This window comes from Anomaloglossus baeobatrachus, chromosome 6 (genome assembly GCF_048569485.1).
Source record: "Anomaloglossus baeobatrachus isolate aAnoBae1 chromosome 6, aAnoBae1.hap1, whole genome shotgun sequence".
Taxonomy (NCBI): Eukaryota; Metazoa; Chordata; class Amphibia; order Anura; family Aromobatidae; genus Anomaloglossus; species Anomaloglossus baeobatrachus.
Window position 1 is genome coordinate 16,503,132 of NC_134358.1, and position 12,706 is coordinate 16,515,837.

Sequence of the window (12,706 nt, forward strand, 5' to 3'; positions counted from 1 at the left end):
ACAGAGCTGGAGAGAGGTGGATGTAGCAGAGCTGGAGAGAGGTGCATGTAGCAGAGCTGGCGAGGTGGATGTAGATAGCTGGCGAGGTGGATGTAGCAGAGCTATGGAGAGGTGGGTGTAGCAGTGCTGGAGAGAGGTGGATGTAGCAGAGCTGGAGAGAGGTGGATGTAGCAGAACTGGAGAGAGGCGGATGTAGCAGAACTGGAGAGAGGTGGATGTAGCAGAGCTGGAGAGAGGTATATGTAGCAAAGCTAGAAAGAGGTGGATGTAGCAGAGCTAGAGAGAGGTGGATGTAGCAGAGCTGGAGAGAGGCGGATGTAGCAGAACTGGAGAGAGGCGGATGTAGAACTGGAGAGAGGTGGATGTAGCAAAGCTGGAGAGAGGTGGATATAGGAGATCTGGAGAGAGGTGGATGTAGCAGGGCTGGAGAGAGGTGGATGTAGCAGAGCTGGAGAGGTGGATGTAACAGAGCTGGAGAGAGGTGGATGTAGCAGAGCTGGAGAGAGGTGCATGTAGCAGAGCTGGAGAGGTGGATGTAGATAGCTGGAGAGGTGGATGTAGCAGAGCTGTGGAGAGGTGGGTGTAGCAGTGCTGGAGAGAGTTGGATGTAGCAGAGCTGGAGTGAGTTGGGTGTAGCAGAGCTGGAGAGAGATGGATGTAGTAGGGCTGGAAAGAGGTGAATGTAGCAGTGCTGGAGAGAGGTGGATGTAGCAGAGCTGGAGAGAGGTGGATGTAGCAGAGCTGGAGAGAGGTGGATGTAGCAGAGCTGGAGAGAGGTGTATGTAGCAGAACTGGAGAGAGGTTGATATAGCAGGGCTTGAGAGAGGTGAATGTAGCAGAGCTGGAGAGAGGTGAATGTAGCAGAGCTGGACAGAGGTGGATTTAGCAGAGCTGGACAGAGGTGGATGTAGCAGAGCTGGAGAGAGGTGGATGTAGCAGTGCTGGAGAGAGGTGGATGTAGCAGAGCTGGAGAGAGGTGCATGTAGCAGAGCTGGAGAGGTGGATGTAGATAGCTGGAGAGGTGGATGTAGCAGAGCTGTGGAGAGGTGGGTGTAGCAGTGCTGGAGAAAGGTGGATGTAGCAGAGCTGGAGAGAGGTGGATGTAGCAGTGTTGGAGAGAGATGGATGTAGCAAAGCTGAAAAGGTGAATGTAGCAGTGCTGGAGAGAGGTGGATGTCGCAGAGCTGGACAGAGGTGGATTTAGCAGAGCTGGACAGAGGTGGATGTAGCAGAGCTGGAGAGAGGTGGATGTAGCAGTGCTGGAGAGAGGTGGATGTAGCAGAGCTGGAGAGAGGTGCATGTAGCAGAGCTGGAGAGGTGGATGTAGATAGCTGGAGAGGTGGATGTAGCAGAGCTGTGGAGAGGTGGGTGTAGCAGTGCTGGAGAAAGGTGGATGTAGCAGAGCTGGAGAGAGGTGGATGTAGCAGTGTTGGAGAGAGATGGATGTAGCAAAGCTGAAAAGGTGAATGTAGCAGTGCTGGAGAGAGGTGGATGTCGCAGAGCTGGAGAGAGGTGGATGTAGCAGAGCTGGAGAGAGGTGGATGTAGCAGAGCTGGAGAGAGGTGGATGTAGCAGGGCTTGAGAGAGGTGGATGTAGCAGAGCTGGAGAGAGGTGAATGTAGCAGAGCTGGACAGAGGTGGATGTAGCAGGGCTGGAGAGAGGTGGATGTAGCAGAGCTGGAGAGAGGTGAATGTAGCAGATCTGGAGAGAGGAGGATGTAGCAGAGCTGGAGAGAAGTGAATGTAGCAGAGCTGGAGTGAAGTGGATGTAGCAGAGCTGGAGAGAGGTGGATGTAGCAGAGCTGGAGAGAGGTGAATGTTTCCGAGCTGGACAGAGGTGGATGTAGCAGAGCTGGGGAGAGGTGGGTGTGGCAGGGCTGGAGAGAGGTGGATGTAGCAGAGCTGGAGAGAGGTGGATGTAGCAGGGCTGGATAGAGGTGGCTGTAGCAGAGCTGGAGAGAGGTGGATGTAGCAGAGCTGGAGTGAAGTGGATGTAGCAGAGCTGGAGTGAAGTGGATGTAGCAGAGCTGGAGAGAGGTGGATGTAGCAGAGCTGGAGAGAGGTGGATGTAGCAGAGCTGGAGAGAGGTGGATGTAGCAGAGCTGGAGAGCGCACATCACTGCTGCAGCCAATCACTGAGCTCAGAGGCTCCACTGATGTAGAGGTCACGCGCTCCTGAGCTCAGTGATTGGCTGCAGCGGTGATAGGCGGAGGGCGTGCGCCTCGTGTGCGTTTTATCTCATTTAGCCTCTTTCAGGCAGTTTTCTTAGTAACATTTGACCTCTGCGGCCTCATTTTCTCCTTTGTTATTTCTCTTGTGGGATCCGGTGACATTTTTCTCCACATTCTTCAGAATGAGCCTCGAGCTCATGTATTTTGCGTAAAATAAAAAAATGCTTTATTTTTGTCTTTACTTTTCATTTTTACTTTTTAAAACAAAATGTCCTTTATTTCACTTTTTCCACAATTCAGGCTCCACAACGTCCCTCGCGCTGCAGAAGATTCGGTCAAATATTTTCCAATTTTTTACAAATGTACAATTGCTTAATCGAGATCTGAAAACCCCGTCCACAATGGCGGGAAAAACACAAAAACAGGAGAACAAAGCTGAAGGGCCGTTAACCCCTTCCCGGCACTGGACTCGTTATTCCCGTCTGGGGGAGGCGTCCTCTCGTGTGGAGGGGGCTCAGGAGCCGGGCGCAGATACCGGCTTTATTATGCAGCCGGCATCTGTCTCTAGAAGCTGAGGCTGTTAACCATTTATCTGCCGCTATTAGCCCCCAGGAGACCGAGATTTTCGTTATATACTAGCGATAACAGGGTCAAGTCCTCTAACAATTAAAAAAGAAAATTAAACTTCAAATCACTTCACTTTTACCCCGGCAAAGGGAATCTGTCAGCAGGTTTTTGCTTCCTCATTTGAGAGCAGCATGATGTAGGGACAGAGACCCTGATTGCATCGATGTGTCACTTAGATTACTGGGTGCAGCCGCTGTGACACAATCACAGTGTTTAGATTTAGCCATGTAGCAGAGTTGAGAGCGCTGCCCCTGCCCACACCAAGCTCTGTATGTACAATGTCTATAGACTGTGAGCTGCTAATCAGAGCAGGGGGTGTGCCAGACTAGCTGACCTCTAGCTGGTGTAACCCAGCAATGATGATTTTGTGATGTTAAAAGAAACATTGCAGGTAAACAACAGCACATTCTGATAAGAGATGCATCGCTGAGTTACGGGAGTTAACCCCTACAGCAGGATGGCCGGTCTAGAGCTGCTGTCGAATCAGGGTTACCAGGTGGACAGGAGGAAGGCCGGGGAGCTGCGGAAGATCCAGGCCCGGATAGGGGTGTTCACAGAGGCTGCGTTCATCAAGCAGGGCGCTGGCGGTGGTGTACGGACCCCGCGAGATATCGGCTGATGGTTATTTTTACCAGTTAATATGTTTTGGGCTGATTCATTATTGCTTTTGTATCTTTTTTTATAAAGTTTTTCTTTGTTTTTTGTCTACTTTTTGCTTTGCACCTTTTTTTATTTTTTTTATTTTATTTTTTATGATTTTAGTGTTTAATATTTAGAATTATCTAATGTTTGTATTTTGATATTTGCCCTCATGGAAGGGATTTTTAGTTTTCCCAGTGTCTGCAGCTGATTGATTCATTTTTACTTTTTAGGAAATTACAAAAATATCTTTTACCACAAATTTACTTAGGTTATTTTTATACACATTTATTTTTTTTATGCACATTTTTTTGGGGGGGGGATTTTATGCAAATAAAAAAATCATGAATCCTTGAGTCATTTTGAAGAATTTGGGTTAATACAATAAAGTCAATGAATATCACAAGACAAAAGAGGCGACTTACAAAGAAAACAAAAACCCAAAAGTGATGAACCGGACCCAAATTCTATCGGAAAGTTCCTGAACTTTTCACTTTACAACAGTCGAGCTTTATTGATATTGTTCAGTGCTGATATTAACCCTGTCCTGTCTGTTTATGCTTTATTATATATATATCTGCTGCTCTAAAGCAAACACCCTCCATGATCGCACGGTGGTGAACGATCAGTACAGTATGGCCACCTTCAGCACCGGAGACAGGAAGCGCCGGCCGCACGGAGACCGCACGTCCACCGAGATGAGCCTCCACATGAAGCAGACGTTTGAGGCCGCCATCCTCACCCCGCTGTACCCGCGATCACAGATCCATATCTATGTGCAGGCGAGTGCGGGCGCTGCATGGGGCCTCCGACAAATGTCCCAACACTTGTGCCCAAAGCTGCAGATGCTACAAACGATCGCACGTTGCTTAGAGGGAGTGAAAGAAAAATCGTCTTTTTCCTACTGAAAAATAAAAAAAGAGGTTAAATTAATAAATAAATCTGTTTAGCAGCAGAATTTTCACTTTGTTAATTTTTTAGTCACTGCACCCTCCCCCCAACAACCCCCCCTTAACAAAAAAAAAGAAAATATATATATATATATACATGCTGTAGCACCTGGCGTTGCCCGGGGTAGTAACTGTCTCTGTGTCTGTCTCTCCCCCAGTCTCTGTCTGTTTGTGTCTGTCTCTGTCTTTCTGTCTCTCCGTGTCTGTCTCTTTCCGTGTCTGTCTTTTTCTCTGTCTGTTTGTGTGTATCCATGTGTTTCTCTGTGTCTATCTCTCTGTCTGTCTCTGTATCAGTCTCTGTCTTTCATTGTCTTTCTATCTCTGTGTCTGTCTCTCTCTCTCTTTCCCTGTCTTTCTCTTTCCCTGTCTGTCTGTCTGCCTCTGTCTCTTTGACTGTCTGTCTCTTTCCCTGTCTCTATCTCTGTCTGTCTCTGTAAGGCCTCTGTCTCTTTGAGTGTCTGTCTCTCTCTCTCTGTCTCTTTCCCTGTCTCTTTCCTGAATTGTCTGTGTCTGTCTGCTTCTGTCTCTTTGGCTGGCTGTCTCTGTCTGCCTCTGTCTCTTTGAGTGTCTGTCTCTCTCTATCTGTCTCTTTCCCTGTTTGCCTCTTACTCTGCAACCACTCACAGCTGCTAATAATAACCTATAGCTTGTAGCTCCATTGATTTTAATGAAGGCAGGTTTGTTGGAGAGTAACTAAAGTGTGGGGTTAAATTTTCCTGCAAAACATAGTCTATGATGTTCCCTGAGTCACATGAGGTGTCTGCAAAATTTCGTGATTGTAAATGCAACGGTGCGGATTCCTTTAGCGGACATACATACACACACACACATACACTCAGCTTTATACATTTGACTATCTATAGTACCCGGGCGGTGCCCAGGATAGTAACTGTCTCTCGGTCTCTCTCCCAGTCTGTCTGTCTATCTCTGTGTGTGTGTCTGTCTGTGGCTCTGTCTGTGTGTCAATCTCTATCCATGTCTGTCTGTTTGTGTCTCTCTCTGTCTGTCTCTGTATCAATCTCTCTGTCTGTCTCTCTATCTCTGTGTCTGCTGTCTCATTCCAGGTCTGTTTCTTTTCCCCCTCTGTCTCTTTTGCCCCCTCTGTCTTTTTTGCCCCCTCCGTCTCTTTGCCCCCTCTGTCTCTTGTGCCCCCTCTGTCTCTTTTGCACCCTCTGTCTCTTTGCTCCCTCTGTCTCTTTTGCTCCCTCTGTCTCTTTTGCCCCCTCTGTCTCTTTTGCCCCCTCTGTCTCTTTTGCCCCCTCTGTCTCTTTTGCCCCCTCTGTCTCTTTGCCCCCTCTGTCTCTTTGCTCCCTCTGTCTCTTTGCCCCCTCTGTCTCTTTGCCCCCTCCGTCTCTTTGCCCCCTCCGTCTCTTTGCCCCCTCTGTCTCTTTTGCCCCCTCTGTCTCTTTTGCTCCCTCTCTCTCTTTTGCCCCCTCTGTCTCTTTTGCCCCCTCTGTCTCTTTTGCCCCCTCTGTCTCTTTTGCCCCCTCTGTCTCTTTGCCCCCTCTGTCTCTTTTGACCTCTCTGTCTCTTTTGACCCCTCTGTCTCTTTTGCCCCCTCTGTCTCTGTGCCCCTCTGTCTTTTTTGCCCCCTCTGTCTCTGTGCCCCCACTGTCTCTCTTGCCCTCTGTGTCTCTTTTGCCCCCTCTGTCTCTTTTGCCCCCTCTGTCTCTTTTGCCCCCTCTGTCTCTGTGCCCCTCTGTCTCTGTGCCCCTCTGTCTTTTTTGCCCCCTCTGTCTCTGTGCCCCCACTGTCTCTCTTGCCCCCTCTGTCTCTTTTGCCCCCTCTGTCTCTCTTGCCCCCTCTGTCTCTTTTGCCCCCTCTGTCTCTTTTGTCCCCTCTGTCTCTTTTGTCCCCTCTGTCTCTTTTGCCCCCTCTGTCTTTTGCCCCCTCTGTCTTTTTGCTCCCTCTGTCTCTTTGCCCCCTCTGTCTCTTTTGCCCCCTCTGTCTCTTTTGCCCCCTCTGTCTCTTTTGCCCCCTCTGTCTCTTTGCTCCCTCTGTCTCTTTGCTCCCTCTGTCTCTTTGCCCCCTCTGTATCTTTTGCCCCCTCTGTCTCTTTTGCCCCCTCTGTCTCTTTTGCTCCCTCTGTCTCTTTTGCCCCCTCTGTCTCTTTTGCCCCCTCTGTCTCTTTTGCCCCCTCTCTTTTTTGCCCCCTCTGTCTCTGTGCCCCCACTGTCTCTCTTGCCCTCTGTGTCTCTTTTGCCCCCTCTGTCTCTTTTGCCCCCTCTGTCTCTTTTGCCCCTCTGTCTCTGTGCCCCTCTGTCTTTTTTGCCCCCTCTGTCTCTGTGCCCCCACTGTCTCTTTTGCCCCCTCTGTCTCTCTTGCCCCCTCTGTCTCTTTTGCCCCCTCTGTCTCTTTTGTCCCTCTGTCTCTTTTGTCCCCTCTGTCTCTTTTGTCCCCTCTGTCTCTTTTGCCCCCTCTGTCTCTTTTGCCCCCTCTGTCTTTTTGCTCCCTCTGTCTTTTTGCTCCCTCTGTCTCTTTGCCCCCTCTGTCTCTTTTGCCCCCTCTGTCTCTGTGCCCCTCTGTCTTTTTTGCCCCCTCTGTCTCTGTGCCCCCTCTGTCTCTCTTGCCCCCTCTGTCTCTTTTGCCCCCTCTGTCTCTTTTGCCCCCTCTGTCTCTTTTGTCCCTCTGTCTCTTTTGTCCCCTCTGTCTCTTTTGTCCCCTCTGTCTCTTTTGCCCCCTCTGTCTCTTTTGCCCCCTCTGTCTTTTTGCTCCCTCTGTCTTTTTGCTCCCTCTGTCTCTTTGCCCCCTCTGTCTCTTTTGCCCCCTCTGTCTCTGTGCCCCTCTGTCTTTTTTGCCCCCTCTGTCTCTGTGCCCCCACTGTCTCTCTTGCCCCCTCTGTCTCTTTTGCCCCCTCTGTCTCTCTTGCCCCCTCTGTCTCTTTTGCCCCCTCTGTCTCTTTTGTCCCCTCTGTCTCTTTTGTCCCCTCTGTCTCTTTTGCCCCCTCTGTCTTTTGCCCCCTCTGTCTTTTTGCTCCCTCTGTCTCTTTGCCCCCTCTGTCTCTTTTGCCCCCTCTGTCTCTTTTGCCCCCTCTGTCTCTTTTGCCCCCTCTGTCTCTTTGCTCCCTCTGTCTCTTTGCTCCCTCTGTCTCTTTGCCCCCTCTGTATCTTTTGCCCCCTCTGTCTCTTTTGCCCCCTCTGTCTCTTTTGCTCCCTCTGTCTCTTTTGCCCCCTCTGTCTCTTTTGCCCCCTCTGTCTCTTTTGCCCCCTCTCTTTTTTGCCCCCTCTGTCTCTGTGCCCCCACTGTCTCTCTTGCCCTCTGTGTCTCTTTTGCCCCCTCTGTCTCTTTTGCCCCCTCTGTCTCTTTTGCCCCTCTGTCTCTGTGCCCCTCTGTCTTTTTTGCCCCCTCTGTCTCTGTGCCCCCACTGTCTCTTTTGCCCCCTCTGTCTCTCTTGCCCCCTCTGTATCTTTTGCCCCCTCTGTCTCTTTTGCCCCCTCTGTCTCTTTTGCTCCCTCTGTCTCTTTTGCCCCCTCTGTCTCTTTTGCCCCCTCTGTCTCTTTTGCCCCCTCTGTCTCTTTTCCCCCTTCTGTCTCCTTTGCCCCCTCTGTCTCTTTGCCCCCTCTGTCTCTTTGCCCCCTCTGTCTCTTTGCCCCCTCTGTCTCTTTGCCCCCTCTGTCTCTTTTGCCCCCTCTGTCTCTTTTGCCCCCTCTGTTTCTTTTCCCCCTTCTGTCTCCTTTGCACCCTCTGTCTCTTTGCCCCCTCTGTCTCTTTGCCCCCTCTGTCTCTTTGCCCCCTCTGTCTCTTTGCCCCCTCTGTCTCTTTGCCCCCTCTGTCTCTTTTGCCCCCTCTGTCTCTTTGCCCCCCTCTGTCTCTTTGCTCCCTCTGTCTCTTTGCCCCCTCTGTCTCTTTGCCCCCTCCGTCTCTTTGCCCCCTCTGTCTCTTTTGCCCCCTCTGTCTCTTGCTCCCTCTCTCTCTTTTGCCCCCTCTGTCTCTTTTGCCCCCTCTGTCTCTTTTGCCCCCTCTGTCTCTTTCCCCCTCTGTCTCTTTGCCCCCTCTGTCTCTTTTGACCTCTCTGTCTCTTTTGACCCCTCTGTCTCTTTTGCCCCCTCTGTCTCTGTGCCCCTCTGTCTTTTTTGCCCCCTCTGTCTCTGTGCCCCCACTGTCTCTCTTGCCCTCTGTGTCTCTTTTGCCCCCTCTGCCTCTTTTGCCCCCTCTGTCTCTTTTGCCCCTCTGTCTCTGTGCCCCTCTGTCTTTTTTGCCCCCTCTGTCTCTGTGCCCCCACTGTCTCTCTTGCCCCCTCTGTCTCTTTTGCCCCCTCTGTCTCTCTTGCCCCCTCTGTCTCTTTTGCCCCCTCTGTCTCTTTGCCCCCTCTGTCTCTTTTGCCCCCTCTGTCTCTTTTGCCCCCTCTGTCTCTTTTGCCCCCTCTGTCTCTTTTGCCCCCTCTGTCTCTTTTCCTCCTTCTGTCTCTTTTGCCCCCTCTGTCTCTTTTGCCCCCTCTGTCTCTTTGCCCCCTCTGTCTCTTTTGCCCCCTCTGTCTCTTTGCCCTCTCTGTCTCTTTGCCCCCTCTGTCTCTTTTGCCCCCTCTGTCTCTTTGCCCTCTCTGTCACTTTGCCCCCTCTGTTTCTCTCTCCCTGTCTGTTAGTATCTGCCTGTGTCTTTCTCTCTGTCTCTGACTGTTTATCTCTCTGTCTCTTTCCCTGTCTGTCAGTTTCTATCTGTGCTTATGTGTGTCTGTCGCTTTCTGTATCTCTCTATCCATCTTTCCACCGACATCTTATTACCTCACCCATAAGCTTCTTATACTAACAATTTATTTTGTTCCTATAGCAACCAATGACAGCTCCTATTAATAAGCTGTAGCTCCTATCTCCATTGACTTTAATGGAGACAGGTGTTTTGGAGAGTAACTGTAAAGCACGGGGTTACATTTTCCTGTCAAAATATAGTCTATGACGCTCCCTGAGTCACATGAGGCGTCTGCAAAATTTTGTGATTGTAAATTCGACGATGCGAATTCCTTTAGAGGAAATACACACATACATACACTCAGCTTTATATCTAATATATAAAGCTGAGTGTGTGTATGTCCGCTAAAGGAATCCGCACCGTCGCATTTACAATCAAGAAATTTTGCACAGACACCTCATGTGACTCAGGGAACGTCGTAGACTATGTTTTGACAGGAAAATTTAACCCCGCGCTTTACATTTACTCTCCAAATAACATGCCTCCATTAAAGTGAATGGAGCCTAGAACTACAGTTTATTAATAGCAGCTGTGATTGGTTGCTATAGGAACAAAGGACATTCACAGTATAAGAAGCTTATGTGTGAGGTAATATGTTGTCAGTGGGGAGATGGATAGAGAGAGACAGACAGGGAAAGAAACAAAGAGATACAGACAGAAAGAGACAGACGGGGAAAGAGACAGACCTGGAAAGAGATGGGGAAAGAGACAGACAGGCACACAGGGACAGAGACCAGCAGACAGGGAAAGAGACAGAGAGACAGACAAAGACAGATGGGGAAAGAGACAGACGTTGATTGAGACAGACGGGGAAAGAGACAGAGAAATATAGACAGACAAGGAATGAGACAGACAGAGACAGGCAGACAGGGAAAGAGACAGACAAGAAAAGACAGACAAAGAGATGGACAAAGACAGACAGGGAAAGAGACAGACCTGGGAAAGAGACAGACTTGGGAAAGAGACAGACCTGGAAAGAGAGACAGAGAGACAGACGAGGAAAGAGACAAACATTGAAAGAGATATACCTGGAAAGAGACAGACGGGGAAAGAGACAGACAGACATAGAGACAGAGAGAGTGACAGAGATAGAGACAGATATACTGATACAAAGACAGAGACATAGACACAGACAGACAAGGAAATAGACAGAGACACACAGACAGAGAATGGGACAGAGACAGTTACTATCCTGGGCAACGCCCGGATACTACAGCTAGTAGTTATATATATATTTTTACTGTATATAATAATAAGCGCTGAAAATGTTGCACAAATAGTACAGAGTGATATCAATGAAAACTTGAGTTTGGGGCTCAAGAGACAAACCCCAGACGGCTCCATCACCGGAGAATAAGAAATGACAGATCTCAGAGAATGGTGACACAAGGAACATTTTGTTATATCTTTCTATTTATCATTTTTATTTTGTTTTTCTTTACCTCTAGACGATAAATGACGACACCAGTCCCGTATTGGTCGTAATGGCACCTACCTGTAGAGTCCGATATTGGTCGTAATGGCACCTACCTGTAGAGTCCGGTATTGGTCGTAATCGCACAAACCTGTAGAGTCCGGTATTAGTCGTAATCGCACCGACCTGTAGAGTCCGGTATTGGTCGTAATGGCACCGACCTGTAGAGTCCGGTATTGGTCGTAATCGCACCGACCTGCAGAGTCCGGTCTCCTGTAGATTTTTACTGCGCTGAAAACGCTTAAAAACCAAAACTCAAATAACAATGGTGGTTTGTTTGTGTTTCCCTATGTCAGTACATTTTATGGTTAAATAAATGGAAAACTATAAATCGCCCCACAAAAGAGAACGAGCCCCATGCGGCAATGTGGAAGGAAAAAATAAAAGTTCTGGCTCTCAGAAGAAGGAGACTAAAAACATCAATAGCACAAAAATGTTGTCAGCCATCTGAGACTGAGGACGGCCGTGTAGGATCATTACAGGTAGTAATATAGTTATGTATTTTATATTTTACCCCTTTTTAGATCCTTCAGGCAGACTGTGACAATCACTGCACTAACGAGAACGATGGCGGTGATCGACGCCAGCACCACCATTCAGAACTACATGTGCACCAGCTCAGCCGGCTTCATTGAGGACACACCAGTGTCTGATCTCGGCTACGTGGAGGAGTCGGCCGGGGGACCCCACTTGTCTTTAGCTTTGTTATCCAAGTCTGAGCAGATCGCGTTACTGGAGAAGAACTCACGGCTGCACAAGGATCACCTGGAGCGAGTAAGGACGTGTACGCGGTGCTGGACCCGGTGGTGTGCGACCATCTACAGGAGGTGTCCGCACTGCTCAGAGATCAGGGGACAGCATAGATGAAGAATCTGGAGGATAATCGTAGAAGGAGGAGATCTCAAAACCTGCCTGAGCTCAGCAGAGGACAGTGGACTGGCGGCAGACAGCTATAGTTTTCTATGTCTAGGTTTAATAAATTAGAAGTTGTATTCATTTTTTTTTGTTGTTTTTTTTTCTTTTTAAAAACTCACATTCCTTGAAATTCAGTGGAAAAAAAAGGAAAGCTGGGTTATTATGAACATGGCCGCCTTTCTCTCTCCTATCGGGGGTCATTGCCCACTACAGCCACGTTTAACTCCTCTGTCAGGGGTCATTGCTATGTCCGCCTTTCCTCCTGGCTAAGGTTATCGCCTGCTACCACAGCCTTTCCCTGTCCTGTCAGGGGTCATCACCCACTGTGATTGCCTTTCCCTCTCCTGTCGGTGGTCATCACTCGCTACTGTTGCCTTTTCTTCTCCTATCGAGGGTCCTCGCTTACTATGGTGACTTTACCTTTTTCTGTTGGAGGGTCTTCACCTGCTACAGCTGCCTTTCCCTCTCCTATTGGGGAACATCACTTGCTACGACCACCTTTCCCTCTCCTGTTGGTGGTTATCGCCCACTACAATTGCCTTTTCTTTTCCCTTCGGAGGTCTTCACTCACTACAGCCGCCTCTCCCTCTCCTGTCGAGAGCCATCACCTACTACAACCACCTTTCACTCTTTTGTCAGGGGTTATTGCTCACAGCAGCCCCTTGACTTTCTTCTGTTGGGGGTTATCACCCACTACGGCTACCTTTACTTCTGTCAGGGATCATCGCTTGCTACGGCTGCCTTTCCTTCTGCTTCGCTGTTTCAATGCATATTTTTGCCAGGAGATGCAAATTTATTTCACAAACGTCTGCAATCAAATAACATGCGGACACAGCCTACTTCTGAAATCCAGAATTGAGTTCAGTGAGATTCACCTGAGGTCACAGCTGGGGATTCCACAGTACCCCAGCTGTGACCTCAGGTGAACTGACCTGAGGGAACCTCATTGAACTCAGCGACCTCACATCAGCTGAAGTCATTGAGCTCCATTCCAATTATCGAATTAGGAAGTGAATGCACACTGAGTATTTGGGTTGCATACCTTTCAGCACCAAATCTGCATCTCTTGGCAATGAAATGCTCAGAAAATGCATCAAAGCCGCAGCACGTTTTTGCTGCGTTTTTTTTTTCACCAGTAGAAGCACTTTTTGTGCAGACATGTCTGCAACCAAATTCTCAAAGGGTGGACATAGCCTAATCCGGCATTGACTTCAATGATTTCACCTGAGGTGAGATAAATAAG

The 12,706-nt window shown here is 49.1% G+C and overlaps 1 pseudogene; it reads left to right on the forward strand.

Moving 5' to 3' along the window:
• Positions 1-3,172: 3,172 nt before the first annotated feature.
• On the forward strand, positions 3,173-11,513 carry LOC142243868 (exosome complex component RRP41-like; annotated as a pseudogene).
• The last annotated feature ends 1,193 nt before the right edge of the window (positions 11,514-12,706 follow it).